Raw genomic sequence first — 21510 nt, 5'->3', positions numbered from 1 at the left:
CCGGGACAATGGCCTCCTGACAGAGCAGGGAAGATCTGCCTCTTCCCCATACCTCTCCCTAAGCATCTCTTCCATCTGGATGTTCACCTGTATCCTTTATCGTATCCTTTAATAAACTTGTAAACATAAGCAAGTGTTTCCCTGTGACCCGTGAGTCACTCTAGCAAATTCATGAAACCCATGCAGGGGGTCTGGGAACCTCTGATCTATAGCCAGTTGGTCAGGAGTACAGGTAACAACCTAGACTTGCACTGGGCATCTTGATTTGGAGGGGGTTGTTGGAACCTCCCAGCTTGTAGCTGATCAGCTAGGGGCACAGGTGATAACCTGGGCTTGAGACTGGCACCTGAGGTGGTGAGGGGCAGTCCTGTAGGGCTGGACCCCTAGCCTGTGGCCTCTGGGATCTGATGTGACCTCCAGGTAGATAGTATCAGAATTGAATTAAATGGTCGGACACCCAGTTGGTGTCCCAGAGAATCGAACACTTGGTAACCAGAGGTGTGTGTGTTCTGTGTGGGTGTGGTAGTAGTGTGACACACAGGGGAGAAACACACACAGTAGGGAAGACTGGGTTTTTCCCTGTGTAGGAAGGAAAAAGTTGAGTTTTTCCTTTTTAAAGGCTTTTTTTTTTTTTTTTTTTTTTTTTTTTGCTTTTTGCCCAGTTAGCTCACAGTTATTAGTGTCAACAAAGACAGCACTGAGTATAAATTCCATGAGGTCAGAGCTCTGCTTACTTTTTCTTTGTATGGCGTCTTACACAGTTCTATGGAAACAGCTGATTCTAAAAATTATTTGTGGTTGAAACTAAAGTCAGGCTACTTCGGAAAACTCCCCGCCAAGGTAAAATAATATGGAATTGTATTCAATACTAAGGATTCTTTAAACTTGTATGCTATTTGGAAATTTACCAGTTCATCATAAGGCATCAGTCACGTCTAAAAAGCATGTAAAATAAAAATGTAAACGTAGGACTTCCCTGCTGGCACAGTGGTTAAGAATCCACCTGCCAATGCAGGGGACATGGGTTCAAGCCCTTGTCCGGGAAGGTCCCACAAGCTGTGGAGCAACTAAGCCCGTGTGCCACAACTACTGAGCCTGTGCTCTAGAGCCCGCAAGCCACAACTACTGAGCCCACATGCCATAACTACTGAAGCCCGTGCACCTAGAGCCTGTGCTCGCAACAAGAGAAGCCACAGCAAGGAGAAGCCCGCGCACCACAATGAAGAGTAGCCCCCGCTCGTCTCAACTACAGAAAGCCCGTGCGCAGCAACGAAGGCACAACACAGACAAAAATAAAATATAAATAGGTAAACAAATTTTTAAAAATTTAAACATAAAAAATAGAAATTGTTAGGATTCTTATGAGAGGTGGTGATGCAGGGAGATATGTCATTCTATCCTTGCATTTTGACATTTTAAATGATTTGAAGGTCTCTAAATCTCTCAAACTTTATATATCAGTATGAATTAAACAAAAACAGCAGTGGAAATTCCAGTGCTGTAACTTTCTGAATTGTTTCATAAGCTAAGAAGCTTGTAGCTGAGCTTTTCCTGGGTGGTGATGCCATTTCTGCCGTTCTCTTGCTCACATCTTTCAATTCTTAGGAGGAGAATGTGTTACGAACTCAAAGCATTAAGGTAGTTTGCAAAGAAACAATAGAATATGATTTGGTCCTGCATGCTGGGTGGCAGAGAAACATGGAAATGACATCATTTGGAAGAGGATGTGTTGAAGTTGGCGCTCTAAGACCCAAGTGTGGCTGCTTTTCCAGTGTTGAGTCAAGGCTGATGGACGTTTTCTGACCTCAATTCTATTGATATCCATGTGTCATGTTTGTGGGTTTTGCTGGTGTTGTTTTAAAAGATGGTTCCACTGGTCACTCACACTTCTTTGGTCCTGGGTCCCTCTTAGATGCTCCCACTCAGAATTTTTCCAGTTGACTGAGGTGTCAAAGCCTTAATTTTAGGTGAGCATTTTCTTCCTATCATCTCCAGAGGCTGTGCTTTACTTTGTTCCCAAGTATGTTGGGTTTTTCAAAGAATTTCCTTGAGGAGTGCCACATGCTCTGATGTATTTTGTGTTCACAGTGAGGTCAAGAAGCCAGGAAACTGTAGCCTGATACCAGGTAGGCATTTGTTGGAAATTGCATTTCCATCTGCCTTTATCACATTCCCATATGTCTGGGCATGTATGGCTTAATGATACTATCCTGTTTCCTCCAGACCTGGCTGTAGAGTTCTTTTTTTTTTTTTTTGCGGTACGTGGACCTCTCACTGTTGTGGCCTCTCCCGTTACAGAGCACAGGCTCTGGACGCGCAGGCTCAGCGGCCATGGCTCACGGGCCCGGCCGCTCCGCGGTATGTGGGATCTTCCCGGACCGGGGCACGAACCCGCGTCCCCTGCATCGGCAGGCGGGCTCTCAACCACTGCGCCACCAGGGAAGCCCTGTAGAGTTCTTTATTTAGCTGATGAGACACAGTATTTAGCTTCTTTCCCTTACAATTGTTTGTGAAGCCTCTGTTCTCTATGTATCCTGGCATGTTTCCTCTTTTCTTCTGCCAGCTGAGATACATAGCCCTCTGCTCATTTTTTATCTTTCAGACAGAGGAGGATAACAGTGTGTAGCCTGAACCTCATGAGGAAATGTATCCTGTAACAAGAATGAAGTATAGCAACAAAATGGAAAACAAAAAGAAACATATTTGATCTTTGGCTTTTGAAGAGAGAAATAATAAAAGAACCCTCCCAACACCACTCTGACTGTACAACCTTGAGTGTGCCTGTCCTGAGCCTCAGTTTTCTCATCTATGAAGTGGTAATAATAATACCTACTCCATGGGGTTGCCATGAGAATTAAATAAGAATTAAATAAGGTAATTTAAAATGCTTTCACATTTCTGGGCATACAGTGAGGGCTCAAGAAAGAGTTGATGTTCGATTGAATTGTTTTCAAGGGGGAAAATAATAGGAAGACCAAAATTCACCTTTCCTGCAATGCTTTTGCATAATTACAAGGTGAAAGTTTTCAAACATATGCTTAGGTACAATTTCCACTAATATCTAAGAGACCCACATGTCAGTACAATAGTGATGTGGAAAGTGTGGTGTGACGTCCACACTTATCAGAATTATTTGGAATGCTTGGGGGGAAGACACATTCCTCGCTTCTACCCCAGGTCTACTAAATCAGAGTTGCTGATTAACTAACAGTAAAGTAACGTAAACACTAATGTTTGAAAACCAGTGCAAGTCAGGGATTGATTAAAAAAAAACTCATATAAAAAATAAACAGTTCCATCTCATTAACTAGTGTTCAGTGGAGATTTTTTAGGGAGGCACTGAATCTCTTGCTAGTATCCCTCAGATGACATGGAGACCCCCAAGGATGGTGACAGGGAGAGCCCCACAAAAGAATGCTACAGCCCGTCAGATGACATCAAGACCCTCAGGAGGGGAACACAATGCTGTTTTGCCATACGCATATGTGGTTGAAATGCCACTTCTCATAGATTGTCCATTTTATTGATGTATAACTGTTCTTAGTAATCTCTTATGATCCTATGTATTTCTGTGGTGTTGGTTGTAACTTCTCCTTTTTCATTTCTGGTTCTATTTATATGGGTCCTCTAGTTTTTTTTTTCTTGATGCATCTGGCTAAATGTTTATCAATTTTGTTTATCTTTTCAAAGAACCAGCTTTTAGTTTCATTGATCTTTTCTATTATTTTTGTCTCTGTTTTATTTATTGCTGTTCTAATCTTTATGATTTCTTTTCTTCCACTAACTTTGGATTTTGTTTCCTCTTTTTCTAATTTCTCTGGGTGTAAGGTTAGGTTGTCTATTTGAGATTTTTCTTGTTTCCTGAGGTAGGCTTGTATTGCTATAAACGTCCCTCTTAGAACTGCTTTTGCTGTGTCCCAGAGATTTTGGATCATTGTGTTTTCATTTTCATTTGTCTCCAGGTATTTTTCGATTTCCTCTTTGATTTCTTCAGTGACCCATTTGTTGCTTAGTATAGAACATGTTTTTTAACCTCCACAGGTTTGTGTTTTTCTGCAGTTTTTTCCCTTGCAGTTAATTTCTAGTCTCATAAGCTTGTGGTAAAAAAATATGCTTAATGTGATTTCAATTTTCTTGAATTTACTGAGGCTTGTTTTTGTGGCCCAGCATGTAATCTAACCTGGAGAATGTTCCATGTGCACTTGAAAAGAATGTGTATTCTGCTGCTTTGAGATGGAATGTTCTATATAAATCTATTAGTCCAACTGGTCTAATGTGTCACATAAGGTCAATGTTTCCTTATTGGTTTTCTGTCTGGATGATCTGCTCTTTCATGTAAATGAGGTGTTAATGTCCCCTACTATTATTGTGTTACTGCCAATTTCTCCCTTTATGTATGTTAATATTTGCTTTACGTATCTAGGAGCTCCTATGTTGGGTGTGTATATATTTACAATGCTTATATTTTCTTCTTGGATTGATACCTTTATCTTTGTGTGATGTCTTTCTTTGTCTTTTGTTCCAATCTTTGTTTAAAGTCTATTTTGTTTGACAAGACTATCAGTACTCCAGCTTTCTTTTCATTTCCATTTTCATGGAATGCCTTTTTCCATCTCCTTATTTTCAGACTGTGTGTGTCTTTCAATCAGAAGTGTTCCTTGTAGGCAGAGTAATATGGGTCTTGATTTTGTATCTATTCACCCACTGTATGTCTTTTAATTAGAGCTCATTACGTTTAAAATAATTCTTGATATGTATGTACTTATTGCCATTTTGTTGTTTTCTTGTTTTTGTTCCTTTATTCTTCTTTTGCTCTCTTTCCTTGTGAGCATAATGATGACTATCTTAGTGTTATGTTTGAATTCCTTTCTCTTTTTTTGTGTATATCTATTACAGATTTTTGGTTTGTGGTTACCATCAGGTTTATCTCTCTATATCTATCTATCTATCTATCTATCTCGTTGATCTCTTAAGTTCGAATGAATTTAATGACCCTGAATTTTTAACACCCTGCCATGTTTAATGCTTTTGACCTCATGTTTTACATCTTTCTGATTTGTGTATCCCTTAACTACTTATTGTGGATATAGATGATTTTGTCTTTTAACTTTCCTAGTAGCTTTACAAGTAGTTAATGTACGACCTTTACTTTATATTTGACTTTACCTATCATATTTTTCCTTTCATAATTTTCGTATTTCTAGTTGTGGTCTTTTCTGCTTAAAGAAGTCCCTTTAACATTTCTGGTAAAGCTGGTTTTTTGGTGCTGAACTCTTCTAGCTTTCTCTTATTTGTAAAACTCTTGATCTTGCTTTCAAATCTGAATGAAAGTTTTGCTGGGTAGAGTATTCATAGTGGTAGGTTTTTCTTTTCATGACTTTAAATATATCATGCCATTCCCTTCTGACCTACGAGTTTCTGCTGAAGAGTCAGTTGATAGCCTTATGGGACTTTGGAAGTGGCCTCTTGGGCTTAGTGCACACTTGTTGACCAGGAGAAGAGATGGGTTTTCCCTTTTCTGTATGAGGCCCTGACCCTGCGAGCTTTATTTCATTAACCCTGGGCTGCAGTCTCTCAGCGCTGTTTTGCTCTGGGAGCCCCTGTTGGAGCTTGACACTGTCACTTGGACCACAGCCTGGATTGACCTTGCAGTTTCATTTAGAGGAGGACAGATATGCTCAGAGTGTCTCCTGTGCTTCTCCACATGGGAGTTGGATTCAAGAGAGATTTTGTAGCAGAAGTTGTCAGTTGGCACTGGTCCAGTCTGCACCCTGATAATGAGATGGAGATGAGGGTGAGGAATGTGATGATGCAGAGACGTGGGATGTGCATCCGTGTGGCTCTGCGTCAGCCCCAGCTGGTGTGGCATTCACTTCATTCTCTACAGAGCATTGCATGATTAGAGCTTTAGGGAACTTTCAGATCAGCTGGTCCACTTTCCAGAACAGGAAACTGAGGACTAGACAAGGAAGTGACTGAGCCAGCTTAGCTGTAAAGCTGATTGCAACCTCTGAAGGGTTTCCTTCCCTAATCCAGTCATTTCCCCACTGCAAGTCATTTTGAGTTTTTCATAGAGTACTTGCCCTTGGCGGTAGGCATAACTTTAAAATTCCTGTCAGTTGGCATCTCTCACGTTCCTCTATATTATTTCCTCTCATTGACTTTGTGCATGAGGTCTAAAAATAAAGTGTGCATTAATAATTGTAAGTATAAATAAGACTATATTAAAAATTATCGCTCCCTTTCTACCTGTCTTGTGAACATGGAATTAGGACCCATGTGATACTCATTGAAGTACTGCTATTCTTTATTTAAATTGAAGTATAGTTGATTTACAATGCTATTCTTGTTACTGTAGTAAAAACAATTTTATACATTTAGTTTACAAATGTATAAAATATTTCTCTCATTTTTCCTTCTGAACCCCCTCTTTCTACCTTATTCACATTCATACACAACGTTTACTTCCCTACCTTAGAATTTATTAATCTCTCCAATGAGCGAATTGGGTTGAGAGCACAGATTTATTTAAATATTTGTACGTCAGTATTGCTGCTTTTTAAATATTTTAAATGTTTTTTAAGATGTTTTTAAGGCATTAGTTCATCATATGGCATGATCCATTACAAATAAGCACTTGAAAGAAAACTGGCTGTTTCAATTTTATATTTATATATATATATATATATATATATAAACATGATTTGGTTGATATATATATCTTGTAGTGGAAAGAGAATGATAATTTTTAATACAGTCTTATTTATATTTGTAATATTAATACATATTTTATTTTTAGACATATATATATCTTATATATCTATATCTTGTGTGTATGTATCTATATCTTTTATATATATATATATATATATATATATATATATATATATATATATATATATAATCCTAAAGTCTCTATATATTAGAAAACAGGTTCATCCACCATGTTCTAAGCAACGGCAACTAAATTTACAGAAAACATTTTTCTCCATGAAACTACAGAGCCACGTTATTACTGGATAAGGCATCCCAGAGCTTCCCTGTTTAATGTCCTAATTCTGTTTTAGAGTCAGGCAAGAAATATTTCTGAACTTCCTGGGTTTATTATAAGAACACAGAAGAATTCTTTTACCCACTTCTTAATTCTTGGGACAATAGTTCATGATAATTTCAAACACTTTAACGTTAACCATTTTGAAGCGTCCTGTCGAGGAGCTGTGCACGTCCACCGAAGCTGTGTCCATGACATTAGCCAATCACCTTTCACAGGGAGGGCGGGGCGGTGTCCAGAGCTGGTGTTGGTCTTCGTGAGACAGCGTTTGCAGAGCCCTTTGCCAAAGTCCCAGAAATGACTCACTGATATAGTCAATTCAGAAAGATATACCATTCAGGAAATAGTAGTAAATTTGGAGAATTAAATAGTTCCCATTCATAATTAGAAACCTGAATTACTGTACTGATGAATTTCCTTCCTGAAACCTGGAGGCTGATGCCCTGAGCCACGGGCTGCATCTCCTCCCATTTTGTCTGTTACTTTTCTTGTTATGCAGCATGTTCCCGTTTTCTCAAACTGAGGTTATTCCAGCTCATTCCCTTTCGTTTCCGTGTACACCTTTTGATGGTTCTCCTACAAAAATATATTTTCACCTATTGGCTAGAGAGGAATTTTTACTGTACTTCTGTGGGCTTTTTGTCAATTAGATTAGAAAACAATAAGGAGAGAGTGAGAAAAGATTTTTGTCTTGCATTTCACGTATCACAGATAACGACACCAGCACCCATTCCATGGCTGTATTCAGCTACAGGTGACATTGAACATTTACTCAGCATTCAATCCTCGCCTGGAGAAGCTCCTTGGATTTCTCAACTCTGTCTGACTGGCTGAGGTCAGTCCACCCAGTGCTTTGAAGTGCTGCAGCTTACAGCTGGTGGGCAGGGCACTGGGTGCCAAGTTCTTTGAAAGCAGGCACCGGGTGCTTTTGATTAAATATAGAAAAGCTAGCTAGAGGCCTTGGAATGAAATTTGAAAGTAGACCTCCAAGAATTTTTCAACTCTCTAGTGCTTTAATGTCTTGAACAGGTTGAAATTAATGCAAAACCTGAAATGAGAAAATAAAAGAGCATGAGGATTCCATGGAACTGCGAGGAATATGCTGTAGCCTCAAGAACCAAATGGACAGCCTTCGCCTTTTCTCTGTCGTGAACACTCACAGCCGCCTTGATCTGGGACGAGAGCCTGGTTTGGGGGATGCAGTCACTCTTAGTCCCCGGAACTTCTCCTGATCATGCCAGCAAGAGGGCTCTTTCCCTTGATTTCCTATAAAACGTATCATCTTCTTTGCTCAGAATGGTGGGCTCTTCCTCATCTGGCCACGTGTCCACTGTCACTCAGAAACCAGCCTCTGGGGTCTGCATGTGCTTTGACTTCCACTGTAAACTGTTTTCATCTCCTTTTCTGTTTCTCCCCATCTTTCTCATTTTCCAGGCTCTGGACCACAAGCACATGAGTCAGATTCCTGCTTTCCCCACTCAAGCATCATCCCTACAAGCCCCAGGGCTGCTTGCCTGGCTGGGCAAGGAAGCAGAGCTGTCTACCCTCAGGGCAGGGCTGGCCAGTCTAACTCCTTCAGCCCTCAGCATAGGTATCTTACGGCACTTTTCCTTTTTTTTTTTTTTTTTTTTACTTTTCCATTTTTTATGTGTGAAATGGTTTAAGTACTTAGTGCCAGTCAGATCCCAGAAGACAGAGCCACTGTTTCTTACTTACTCTTATGACTCCTTGAGCCTCTATTTTCTCATCTGAAAAATGGAGCTGATTATACCTCCCTGTCTACCTTGTAGGTTTCAGGGAAAATTTGAGATGAACGGTGGGGTGGGGTAGGGGGGAGATCTTCCTGAATTGTAGATGTTGTACAAACATGAGGTGCTAGTGTTGCTTTGTTTTTGGAATACCAAGCCCAAGTCCACTCAAAGTATTTGCTCTGGAATCATATTAAAAAAATTAATAAGAGATTTCCTTGAGAGGATTTTCTGTTTCAGAAAATAAATATCATGTTTTCAAGAATATTCTCTGTTAACTACATTTTTTGAGGGCTCACAAAAAAGACACAAAGTAGAAATATGCTGATTCCCTAAAATACTTACAGAATGGTGTATTTTAATTTACCTGATTTCTGGCTAACTGGCTAATCCCTTTCTTTGAACCTTATTCCTGAATATATAAAGCCCTCAGTTGATTTTTTAAATTGGAGTAAGTATAATATATAACATGAATCTTTAATGCTTCTCATCTAAGATGAAGAATTGTTTTATTTAAAAGTATTAACTGCTTCTCCTGCGGCCATACTCCATATTTAATTAAAAGATGTTGGTTGAAATCCAACCACTATGGGGTCTCAACTCTGATCATTTGTAACATATCTTTTTCTTAAGGTGGAGTTTTTTTTAATAATGTTTTTATTTAGAGTGAGGACACATCACAATGAAATGTCACACATATTACTTTTGTGTTCCCTTTACCTCCCAACTGGAATAAGCAAATCACCCTCTTATTTCCGCAGGTCAGGCGCAGTGTGGTGAGGGGAAGGGACCCCAGTGTTGCAAATGCCATAAACTCATCCTGCACAATGAGTCTGGTCAAACCGTTGGTTAATTAAATCAGAAAAAAGAACAAAATTTATTTTGTTTTGACTTGGTTACTATTTTGGGTGAAGTCATTAAGGAATAAATTTTGGAATAGTTGTTTCTTTGGCCCAATAGTCTTCAACCAGGCATGCCTTAAGATTTGGAAGAATTTGATCTAAAATGAAAATAATAAAGTTCTGTGCGACACCAAGTTCATAAATAAAGTCTAGGAACCACAGCATCCCGAGACTCAATGCCTATGTCACGGGTACGAATTATACATTTGAAACACAGGTTTTCTAATTTAATGGTAAATACTGGAAGCGACTTGTTATTTATGGCCTCTTTGCTCCTGCTTGAGCTGGGTAGGAAGGGTGGAAATTCTGTAGAAGCATACATGGTCGAATTGGAGGAAGGTTTACAGGGACGCTGACTCTTAGACAGTAAACTGGGGCATGGAGCAGAAGAGAAGGCATCGTTTGCTGAGTGATGACGGGGCCGAAGCTCGAAGCCGGGCGGGCACAGAGCTCAGGTCACTGAGGATGCTCAGAAAAAGAGAGACAACTTCATCCAGTCCTCACAGCGTGTGAGGTGAAGGAAATGACCTCATTTTATAACGAAGACCTTCAGCCTCACCAAGATCAGCATCTTGCCTGAGGATGCCAAGGTTACAGCCTGCAGTGGAAAACCAAGTCTTTCAGCTTCTTTTAGGGTTGGTTTCTTATAGCTGATTTCTCCAAATCATCTAGAACGGAATTATGAAAGTGCTAGTTTACTCATCACAGAAGTGGAAAATAATGCAGCTCGACCAATTTATGGAAAGATTGGCCAGGGGAAATCAGAACTAAGTATACTTTTCTGTGTCCTGAGATTAATTGTGGATGTGTGCAAACAGCTATTATTTGATTCAATGTGCACAGGGCAGGACTTTGTGATTTGCACTCAGCTGGTCACCTGGGCCCTGGACGGGGTGGTGAACCCAGGCAGAGTCTTTTAATTCCCTTGTAATTCATTGACGTCTGGCTAGGTCACCTTGGGCATTTGGAAGAAGATTCAGGGCCCCAGATATTTTTGTTCCTTTTTTAGGTGTTGGTTTTGGTGTGGAAATTTCTGTAGGTCTGAAGGGTGTTATATAACGTCTATCATAACATCTAGTATCTTCTAGTTATTCAGTAAAAATCTGTCAAATAATAAAATACATGCTCTTAAATTTTTTTCCTGTGTAGATAGTTGAATTGAGAGACTGCGGTTGGTAAATTTAATTGGCCACTGGATGTCGCTATTTACCCACCTACAGAGGATCAGCTCTTTCTATCCCCCCCCACCCCCTCCCCCCAAAAAAACCTGGTCAGGACAAAAGCCTCTGGAAGCTGCTCCAGGTGCAGAGATTTCAAGCTTGTTTCTCATAAGTAACTTGTTTTCTCTTGGGAAAGAGGGTGTCCTGAGTTATTCAATTCAGGATATTTTCTTACAGCAATTTAGATGGAGAACTGATGTGTTTTCTTTTCTTCTTTTATCCCCCCTAAAGAAGTTTTCTTTTGCTAACACAAACAAGAGTTATCTTGCAACTCATCTTGGAAACAGCGACATTAGTTCATACAAGACTGTGAAATTTCATGTATAACTTTCATATGAAACTATTGAAGGCACTTGGAATAAATTCCCACCTGGTTAGTCTCAGCAAATCCCCATCACTGGTGCAGTGAGGGTCCCTGGAAACTTGGGGTCATTCTTACTTTCTGGAGCAGTAAAAAAAAAAAAAAGATTTGTATTCCACTGCTGCCACCACCATTTGGGATCTGTGTGACCTTGGAGGTGTTACTCAATGTCTCTGATCCTCAGTATCCCTTGCCCTTGGGCAGGCCTTCCAATCCTACCTCCTAAGGTTTGGGGGCAGAACCAAGTTCAAACTGAAAATGCCTTAAACTTCCTTCTTTCTCTGGGGCCCTCTGTTAAAGTCTGGGTTGATTGGATGGATGATCTAAGAAATATCACATTCCCTTCGCTCTTCCCTAAAATGGTCTAACATAACCCACCATGTCTTTATAACACAATCTAGTATGGGTTGGTCCAAATAGCTGGAATTCCCAAGTCGGAACCTCACTGTGAAAAGCATGTAATGGGCTGACTTATCCGTATTATCTTTGTGGATTTCACTGCTGTAGCACAGAACCTAGAAAACGACAATCTTAAGGTGAGAAGGAGCTTCGCGTTTATGTAATTGAGCCCTTTTCTTAATGCTCCACTCTTACCCCAGCATTTCATGGAGAGCCACAAAATGGGAGGTTTTTCTTGAAACTTCCGTAAACCGTAAGACCAAGGATGTGCATGAGAAAGACCTGTGGAAAACAAGAAGCCCACTATGACAGTTTCTGGTCACTGCGTCCCCTGACCCCTTTCCTCCCCACTCCTTCTCTGTAGGACTTGTACTTGTCCCCTCCGTCCACATGGTTCACAAGATCCACACCGACCACACCATCCACTCCACCCAAACTGTCCACGTTATCCACACCATTCACCTCATCCACACCATACCCTCGACTTTAAAGTGAGGAGAAAAAGATCACTTCTGTTTCCTGAATCAATGTATTCCAGATGGATTAACGACAGTAGGACCATTAATTGAATCCTCTCTCTGTGCAGGGCCTATGTCAAGTCTTATATTTCCACAATTTCATTTGACCCTCATTGCAGCCCCGTGAGCTACTCTGTATGATGTCTAATTTACAGGTGAGAAAACTGGGGCACAGAGAGGTTAAAGGGCTTGCACAAATCACTTGGCTAGTTACATAGCACAACCTGGTTGAACTCCTGCTGTCTCTGACGCCTTTGCTTTTAGCCACTCAACTACTCACAGTTATGATGGTTACAGTTTTATTAGAACCACCTGATGGAGATGGTTAAACTTATGAAAAATAAAAGACACAACAACGGTGACCTGCTCAGTGTACTTGTGTTTAACCAAAGCCTCCGATGAGTGGCAGGCCGGGCGTATTTGTGTTAGGGGTGTTCAGAGTGGTTACCTCTGCGAATGGATATATATGAAAAGAGAGCAATCCTACTCATACGCTTTAAAGTTTAGCTCGTGTCAAGGAAGAGAGTTTGTGAGTATCTGGGTTCATTAGAGGTTAGGGGGTTGCTGCCATTTGTAGCAGAAGCTGCATGTTGATTGCCTGAGGGCTTCCATTAATATTGATTTAGGAAATGCCTACGGTGTTTACGCTACTGAATACTCATCGTCATTGGAAATATGTCAGTATGTATTGAGGTGAGGGCAGCGCTGGGATTTCAGGGACTTGGGGACAGGCAGGTTTAGCGTCACCTTGAACTTTCTGCTCGAGTCTTAATTGCTTCTTGCAGCCACCAGACATTCACTTAACCTCCCTTTCCAGGAACTTTTAGATTTTTCTCGACTCTGCTATCTTTTGAACGGCCAGGAGGAAGGGAATTTTCACAAGGCTTAGGAGCTTGGTGCACAGGTTAGAAGCATTGGAATTGCACCCGGAGGAGAGAATTCATTTCTGCATTTATCCCCAAGGACTTATTGAAACCTTTAAAGTGGAATAGTTGGCCAAGTCCAGAGTGAGGGAAAGAGCCATAGAATACTGTTCAAGAACACTCTTGGGAGCATAACCTGCAGGCAGACACATTCGACCCCATCCTTCTCTGGGATGGGCAGCAGGAAGGTGGGGCTTAGGGGGCACAAGTTCTAGTTTCTTTGCAGGACAGGTGCAGGGAACCTGAGTGCTGTTGCGCCCCTGACGGTAGAGAACCTACGGTCTGGCACTACCATGCAATACTGGGGTGGAGCCAGCCTAGGCACTTAAACCTCTTGGCCCCAATTTCTTTCTTTCTTTCTTCTTCTTCTTTTTTTTATGAATTAAGGAGGCAACTTTAGTGAAGAAGAACATCAGCTCAGCTTTTATTTATTTATTTATTTATGGCTGTGTTGGGTCTTCGTTTCTGCACGAGGGCTTTCTCTAGTTGTAGAGAGCGGGGGTCACTCTTCATCACGGTGCGCGGGCCTCTCACTATCGCAGCCTCTCTTGTTGCGGAGCACAGGTTCCAGACGTGCAGGCTCAGTAGTTGTGGCTCATGGGCCCAGTTGCTCTGCGGCATGTGGGATCTTCCCAGACCAGGGTTCAAACCCGTGTCCCCTGCATTGACAGGCAGATTCTCAACCACTGCACCACCAGGGAAGCCCCGGCCCCAATTTCTTTACTTCCAAAAGGGGCAGATTCCTGTTTTAACTACTGCTCACAACTAGTGGAAGAATGAGATATTATAAAAATGTGAAGAACCTAGAACATTTGAACATGTGCGTAAATTTAATGGGCATCACAGAGTCTTTTGGAGGGAAACACTTGTAGTTGGATGGAACGTTGATGCCTTCTTACAACTTTGTGACATTGGCCAGTCACTTATTTCTGAGCTTCAGTAAAATGAGTCTCATCTATAAAATAAGAATAACAAAACCTACTCTTAGAGTTACTATATGTGGAATACTGTACACACAGTCACTTGGTATACAGCGTGTACTCACATCACGATAAATTCCTTCCTTCCTTCTCCCTCCTCTGTCTTTCTTATTAATTGATCCATCTCTTGGAGAGGGAATTAGAGAATCTGATGAAGCGTGGGAGCGTGGTTCCTATTTATAGATCATTAATTCATTGGCCTTTGGGAAAATTGTTAATACTGTTTGCCAAATCACTTGTCTTTTCTCAATCTGCAATTGTAATCCTATTTTCCCAATATAATTGGTTAGATATGTTTAGTTCATGTGTTTTGACGTGATCTGAAGAAACGATGGAGCATATCACAACACTTGGATTTGCAGCACAGTTTTTCTTGCCCAGGAACTCTAAGATAATTCAAATATTTGTTCTGTTTTGATGACTAATTATTTACCGTTATTATCAAAAAGAACTTGTGGTTATTTCCAATGAATGCCAGTAGAGAATACAGGAAAAGAAGAGGAAGGGGACTTCCCTGGTGGCGCAGTGGGTAAGGCTCCGCACTCCCAATGCAGGGGGACTGGGTTTGATCCCTGGTTGGGGAACTAGGTCCCACATGCATGCTGCAACTAAGAGTTCACATGCCACACTAAAGAGCCCGCCTACCACAACTAAGGAGCCCGCCTGCCACAACTAAGACCCAACACAACCAAATAAATATTTTAAAAAGAGAAGTAAGGAAATAAATAGCAGAAAAGTGGCAATAATGCACCAAGAATTGGCTAGCAGAGGATCACCTCTCTTGAATATTATGTTCAGCTCTAAGCTTCCTTAGCACTGTGGACAAAACTGGGTAAAAAGTCAATAGGTTTTGTGTTTTTCATTGTCAGATGAAACACCCTTAACTATGCTTTTCATGAAAGCCAACTTTTTCCTGGCATAAATTCTAACATGATTCGTGGAGAAACTGATGATAATAATGGGTAATGGCAGCTTTTTTTGTGGAGAAACTGATGATAATAATGGGTAATGGCAGCTTTAAAAAAATTTTTTTTAAACTCTTCTTTTTAAAAATTTATTGTTTTGTCCCCACCCCTGCAAGGCATGTGGGATCTTAGTTCCCTGACCAGGGATTGAACCTGCGTCCCCTGCACTGGAAGCACGGAGTCCTAACCACTGTACTGCCAGGGAAGTCCCCAATGGCAGCTTTTTGAAAGAGCCAGGATCCGCCATCATTTGGCTTCCCGTTAGCCTAGAGCATCTTGTGTAAAGAGGAGCTGGGTGAGGGAGGCTGGCCTAATGGGTCCAGGTGCACGGTCCCTCCATCCAGGCATGGGGCTTCAACACTTCCTGGGTGGGAAGATGGTGTGGACAGGTAACATTGTTTGCTCAGTTTGTGGACGGTTCCAGCCATGAACATCTTCTAATCCATTCGATCCTGCTTGCACGTTGGTTGGCCTGAGACACTTCATCTGCGTGGAGGCTGAAGAGGAGAAAATTTGGATGTACTTACTTAGCTTCTAAGATGGAAATCCACATACATCAGAGCGCTACATGTAAACCATTTCCGTTCGATTCGGTTCAATTCAGTCTAATTCCACACTGCTGAGTTTCAGCCAGTTCAACTGACCTCAGCAAGCTCCTGCTGTGTGAAGGAGGACCAGCTGGGCCCTAGTAGGGACGCCAAGGTGATCGAGGCTTGGTTCTGGTCCTTGGGGCATAGCCTTCTGGCTAAGGAGACGGACACACGCACAACTGCCTATGTGGAGGAGAGAATGAACACAGGGCTTTACGTGGACCCAGGGCAAGCGTCGCTGGAGCAGCTCAGAGGAAGCAGCAACTCTGTGGAAACATTCTTTTCAAGTTTATAGCGGTAGGGTACCCTTCGGTGTAACGATCCCTGCTCTCTTATATATTACTGTGGAGTTTCCAATTATGCTATAGTTTAAAAAAATATTTTTTCCTGAGGGTTAATGTTTACATTTGCAAATGTGTACAGCTTAATTAACAGTTTAAATGGAAATTTTAATGTATTCTATGAATTGTTGGCTCATTTGCATATTTTATCAATTCACCATCTTTCTGGGTTGTATATAGTGCAGTAATTAGAAATAGAAAGGAGTGTGCATTCTAAAATTTTCATTTCAGGATGCAAAACAGTAATTGGTTACCTGCTGCCTTATCAGTAGCATGTTGTGCTGCGTGTGTGGTTAGGGGCGAGATATTTTGGAGACTTTAAATAAGCATATACATGTAACATAAGGATGCAGGAAGTCTAGGACCAGCTGACACTGCAGAGAACACGCCAGCTGCAGGGTCAGGGCTGCTGTGCTCTGTCTGCTCTCTGCTCGCTTTCCTTGCTGTTCTCATCAGCATTCACTCTTCCCCGTGTCTTGGTTCAAACTCAGAAGTGCAGGCCAAAAAGCTGTGTAGCATGGAAGCTGCCCTGAAAACCTGAAACGTGGCTGTGTGAACGCTTCGTCCAGGTAGACAGTTGCATTCCCAGCAAAGGTGCGCTCAGGACCCAGTGTGCTCTGTGTACAGGAGATGACCCATTCGGAGGAATGTCTCCAGACTGCATGCAAGAACTGAGTGTCCTGCCTGCTCTGGGTCACTATTCTCCTCTTTGTAGATGGACTGGCCAGTGCACATGGCGTCCACACACGTCAACAGTCCCCTCCGTGAATGTGTGGTGTGCTGTCTGAGTAGCATGACACCAAGAGGAGGCCAGGTTCTCTCTGCTGGCCGCACGTGGATGCAGACTCCTGACCCCAACACACCACAGCCCAGCGTCTTGGGCTGTCCCATCCTACCTACTTTAGCTCCTCAGCTGTCTTCCTGAAAGACCCCGGTGCTGCTTTCTCACCAAGTGGGCCTTGCTTCTCTCCAACAGCAGCTGCCCTGACCAGCTGCATCTCCTGAGCCTAGAACTGTGCCTGGCACTTGGAAGATGCTCAGTGTGTCAGCCAGGACAGTCTGGACTATGCTGCGTAGCAACCCTCAACCCCCGCCTCAGAGGTGTATTTCTCGCTCAAGCATATATCCCAACCTGGTGGGCAGTGGCTCTGGAACATCACCTGCCATGAGGCCAAGGGGAAGGGGAAATGGTGAATCCTGTCTTAGTTTTTAAAGGCATCTGTCTGGAAGAAACACAGCTACCTCTGCCCATACCTTGATGGCCAAAGTGAGTCAGGTGACCCTGTCCAACTTCAGAGGAAGGAAGCACGATCCTACATTTGCAGAAAGGGGAGAATCGGACATATTCGTGGGCGGTGTTGATTTATAACACACTCAACCTGGCTATCAAGTTGGACAGACTGCGAAATAAATGTTTGCCAATGATTATGCTGATACTTGCTCCTACTTCATGTAAAGATATTAACATCTCATTAGATGAAACTCTCTCGATATAAAGTATAAGTCCCTAAAGACCTAGGAACCTTAAAAAAAACCCATAAAGCTTGTCTAGCATGATTCCACTTTAGTCTTGAGAGTGAGTGACTTGCCCAGGATCTCCAGGCCTGGCATCCTGGCCGACGTCCAGCAGGGGGTTGTTGTCACCTTCCTCTGTGCCCCTGGGAAAGCAGAGGGGGTTCTGAGTCAAACACTGTCCTGTTCACACACCTCCCCTCGGGAAGCCAAGCGCTGTGGGCACCCACCAGAGCACCCCTGTCCTTGGGCTCGCCCAGGCCAGCTTCTCCACTGTGAGGGTGAAAGAAGATAATTCACAGAGTGCTTTGTTTAGCACTGGAATTGTTAGTGTGTAAAACCGTTGCGTTATTGTTACTCCTGTGCCTGTCGTTAGCGGTGGGGCTGGGTTCTGTACTGAGGCCCCTCTGGCCTGGTGGGGAGGGGCTGGGGGCTGAGTGATACTTTTCTCCAGGTGTTGCTCTGAGTCACTGACAGGTCATGATTCATCTTCTTTACTGTTTGAGTTTTAGTCTCTCGTGTTTTCCAACAGTGACACTTTGGAGTAGAGAAGGAAAGAGAGCGCTCAATGGAGCTGGAGAGAGCCAGGTAGTGGAGAGGGGTCGGGGCTCGGGGCGGGTGAGAGGACAGGGGGACAGGGAGGAGCTAGAGGCTTGAAGGGGTCTTGGAACCAAAGACACGGAGCGGCTGAAGGGCTCCCGGTCACATGGGGATGTGCAGAGCCCAGGAGGAGACAGATACAAGGGAAGGAAGGCGCTCAGACAGACCTCACCATCACGCGTTGGTGGCAGGTGCCTCCCTTCTCAACAAGCTGAAGCTGGATGGCCGTTTCTGCCGCGTCCCCCAGTGTGTTCAGCGGATGGGTTTGGGGCTTCTGGGACCCGTGCTGTCCTGCTATCTGGGCCCAGCCTGGTCAGGAGGCATCCTTACCTCCCTCAATTTGGACTGATCTCCCGAAAGAAAGATGCCCCTCGAAGAGAAAGGATACCATGTTACAAAGGAAATCACACACTACTGTACGTAAAACAGGTAATCAACGAGGCCCTACCGTACAGCAAAGGGACCTCTACTCAATACTCTGTGATGACCTACATGGGGAAATAATCTGAAAAAGAATAGGTGCATGTATGTGTATGACTGAATCACTTTGCTGGACAGCAGATACTAACACAACGTTGTAAATCAACTCTACTCCAATATAAAACAAAAATTAAATTAAGAAAAAGGGAATCCCAGCTTCCAGACAGCCTGGGGCGGGCTTCCCGGGGGTGCGAAGGCAGTGTCACCGCAAGAGAAGCAACAACCGCACTCAGCGAGCACCTGCTGGTCCAGGAGTTGGGCTTAGTGTGCTTTTCCTTCTTTATGTCTTAATTGTTTGAGTTTTAATCCTCATCATCATGGTAGTAATGAAGATGCCAAGAAAACAATGACCACCATTGAATGAACTCTTCCTCCTCTGTGTATTTTCTTCTGTCTGCATAGCGATGAGGTAAGGCGGGTAGGTGTTATTCAGAAGGGGAGAGTGAAACTCAGAACGGTCACTTGAGTTGCCCACAGGTACGTGTCTGGCAAGTCTCCTGATCCCCAATGTAAATTGTATTTATTCAGTCTTCATTCTGAAGGAAAACAAAATTTCCAAAAAAGAAATTTTGTTAAGTCCAAAGTAACCAAAGTCATGGCTTGGTTTCATTTATTTTTTCATAGCAGACACATATAGCTGTTTCTTGCTTTAATCCCTTGAGCTTCCGTGAACATTTCCTAGGTCAATCAGTCAATCTGTTTTCTGAGCAAAAAAAATGTATGGAAATTCAGACATGAAAATGCCTTTTTTCTTTCCTTCAAATAAAACTAATGCAATGTAGCGAGTACTCCCTAGCAAAAACATCTCTCTTACTTACTTAGTCACGATGAATAGATTTCTGTTTGAGCCAGACTGAGCTCCACAAGATATGAAAACTCTTTATATAAGTACATCATGACCAATAAGCAGCCTAATATATCTTAGAACCATTGGAAAGAAACAAATAGAAAAAAATAAGAAAAATATTACAAAATGTTATGGAACAGTTTGTGCATTTCCTCTCTGTCTTCAATCTAGCAACATGTTCTTGATCTAAAAGAAATATCACCTTTCAAGTTTCCACGTTGTCAAATTATTTAAAACTCCACAGCTGGGAATCCAGAATTGTGTGTGTGTAGGGTGAGGGGTAGATTTTTCTGTTCAAGCACAGTGGAATGACCTCGTGGGTAGATCGCCGGTATGATGTTTGGATTACATTTAGGCCTTGTCAGATACGCAAAAGGAAAGGGCAAACCTGTCTTTGTCTGGATAAATCAAATGACAACCAGAGGACATAGGATGTGAGTGCTCAAAATAAGATGCTGTTCTTTCATAAATGTTTTCTCGGGGCAGCCACGTGGCAGGTGCAGGCATGGTGGTGGTGAGGACAGGACCAGAGCCTGAGGTCTTGGACAGAGAGATGGAGAGACTCAGTTTGGATGCTATTTACATGTGCAGATGGCCTGTTCATGGTTGGAAACTGTATTGATGGGCATAGAAACGGAGGCATTTCTGCTGATTTACAAGCCAGAATGCAGACAGGCTTACTCTTCCAAGCATCTGACCATCTCTGCTGCAGCAGCTTTGCAGAGACTCTGGCCCGGACTTGGGGGACTCAGTTCTGCCCTCAGCAGCCCAGCTCTTGCAGGGATGAGGCAGGAGCAGTTCTGGCCACCTCACCGTGTGATGCCACCTCACGGCCACTCCGGGGACCATTAGACGTCGTCCTCCTCTTTCCATCTGAGCAGGACATGCTTGCTTAGAGTTACTGTGGTGGACAGTGATTTCTGAGGCCAACACTTACACAAATTGCCACTCTCCAACCTCCAAGTTGTAACTCCTCGCTTCTGTGTCCACTACCTGCTTCCTTAACTTCCCTGGACCACGTTGGGTTCCTCCCAGGTGTGGCCAGGAAAGTGCCGATGGGCACATCTGTCACATCTGCCGGGTCCTCCCTGTGTGCAGCCCAGCTCATCTTGTACCTACATACGAGGTGGGCTCATTTAAATCTTGACGACAGTCTCACTGGGAGGCGGTGTTTATCTTCCCCTTTTGCAGATGAGCAAACTGAGGCTCTAAGAAAAATGAAGTGACACGTTGGGTCCATGGCAGAGCAGGACCAGGATCCAGGTCTGGAATCTGGCCCAGAGGACGGAGTCACTGGAGGAGCCAGAGCTGTGGGTCTGGACTTGCATCCCAGCTCGGCCACCTCCCACCAGCTCTGGGTCAGCGCCTCAGCCTCTCCAAGCTTTGCTGCATTGTCTGTGGAGTAGGATGGACACCCCCCCCCCACCACGGGATGCTGCTGCCCTGTGGTCCAGTCTGCATCAAAGACAGAGCCCAGGACAGGGAGTGGCACGAGGCCTTTGTCTGACAAACGCCAGTTCCCATCTCCTCTTCACATTCCTTGTTCTGGTGCCCTCACAGGCAGAGGTGGGGAAAACAAGTCACACTTACTGTTAGAGTATTGAATCCACGTTGGCATTTTACCCAACGAATTATTTACCCACGGGGATAACAATTTTTAGAGAGTTTATTCTGGACATGGTCCCAAACCTGGAAGAAGCCAGAGGGATTCAGGGCAAAAGCAGGTGCCCCTCCAGCCTGTGGTCACAGCCGACATCATCCCCGCATTGGATGGGGCTCCGTGTGGTGCTCAGCGTGACGTCCTCCCACCCACACTTGTCCCACCTGTGTTTCGGCCAGTCGCGTCCATAGACCCACCGAGGGCGTGCAGGCCTGCGGGAGCACATGGGTGGGTGCACATCAGTGGACGCTCCCCCATCAGTCCCCCTCAGTCCTTCCTCCAGGGACCCGGAGCAGCAAGTGCCACCACAGCCTCGAGGACAGTGGGTGAGGGGTCAGGGAAGAGGGGGAAGTGCAAGAAGGGAAGGAGGACCAGAGGGGTGAGTTGAGTAAGGGCATTCGTGACCGGCAGCC

Source organism: Hyperoodon ampullatus (genome assembly GCF_949752795.1).
Source record: "Hyperoodon ampullatus genome assembly, chromosome: 15".
NCBI lineage: Eukaryota > Metazoa > Chordata > Mammalia > Artiodactyla > Ziphiidae > Hyperoodon > Hyperoodon ampullatus.
Note: the sequence above shows the minus strand (reverse complement) of the source record.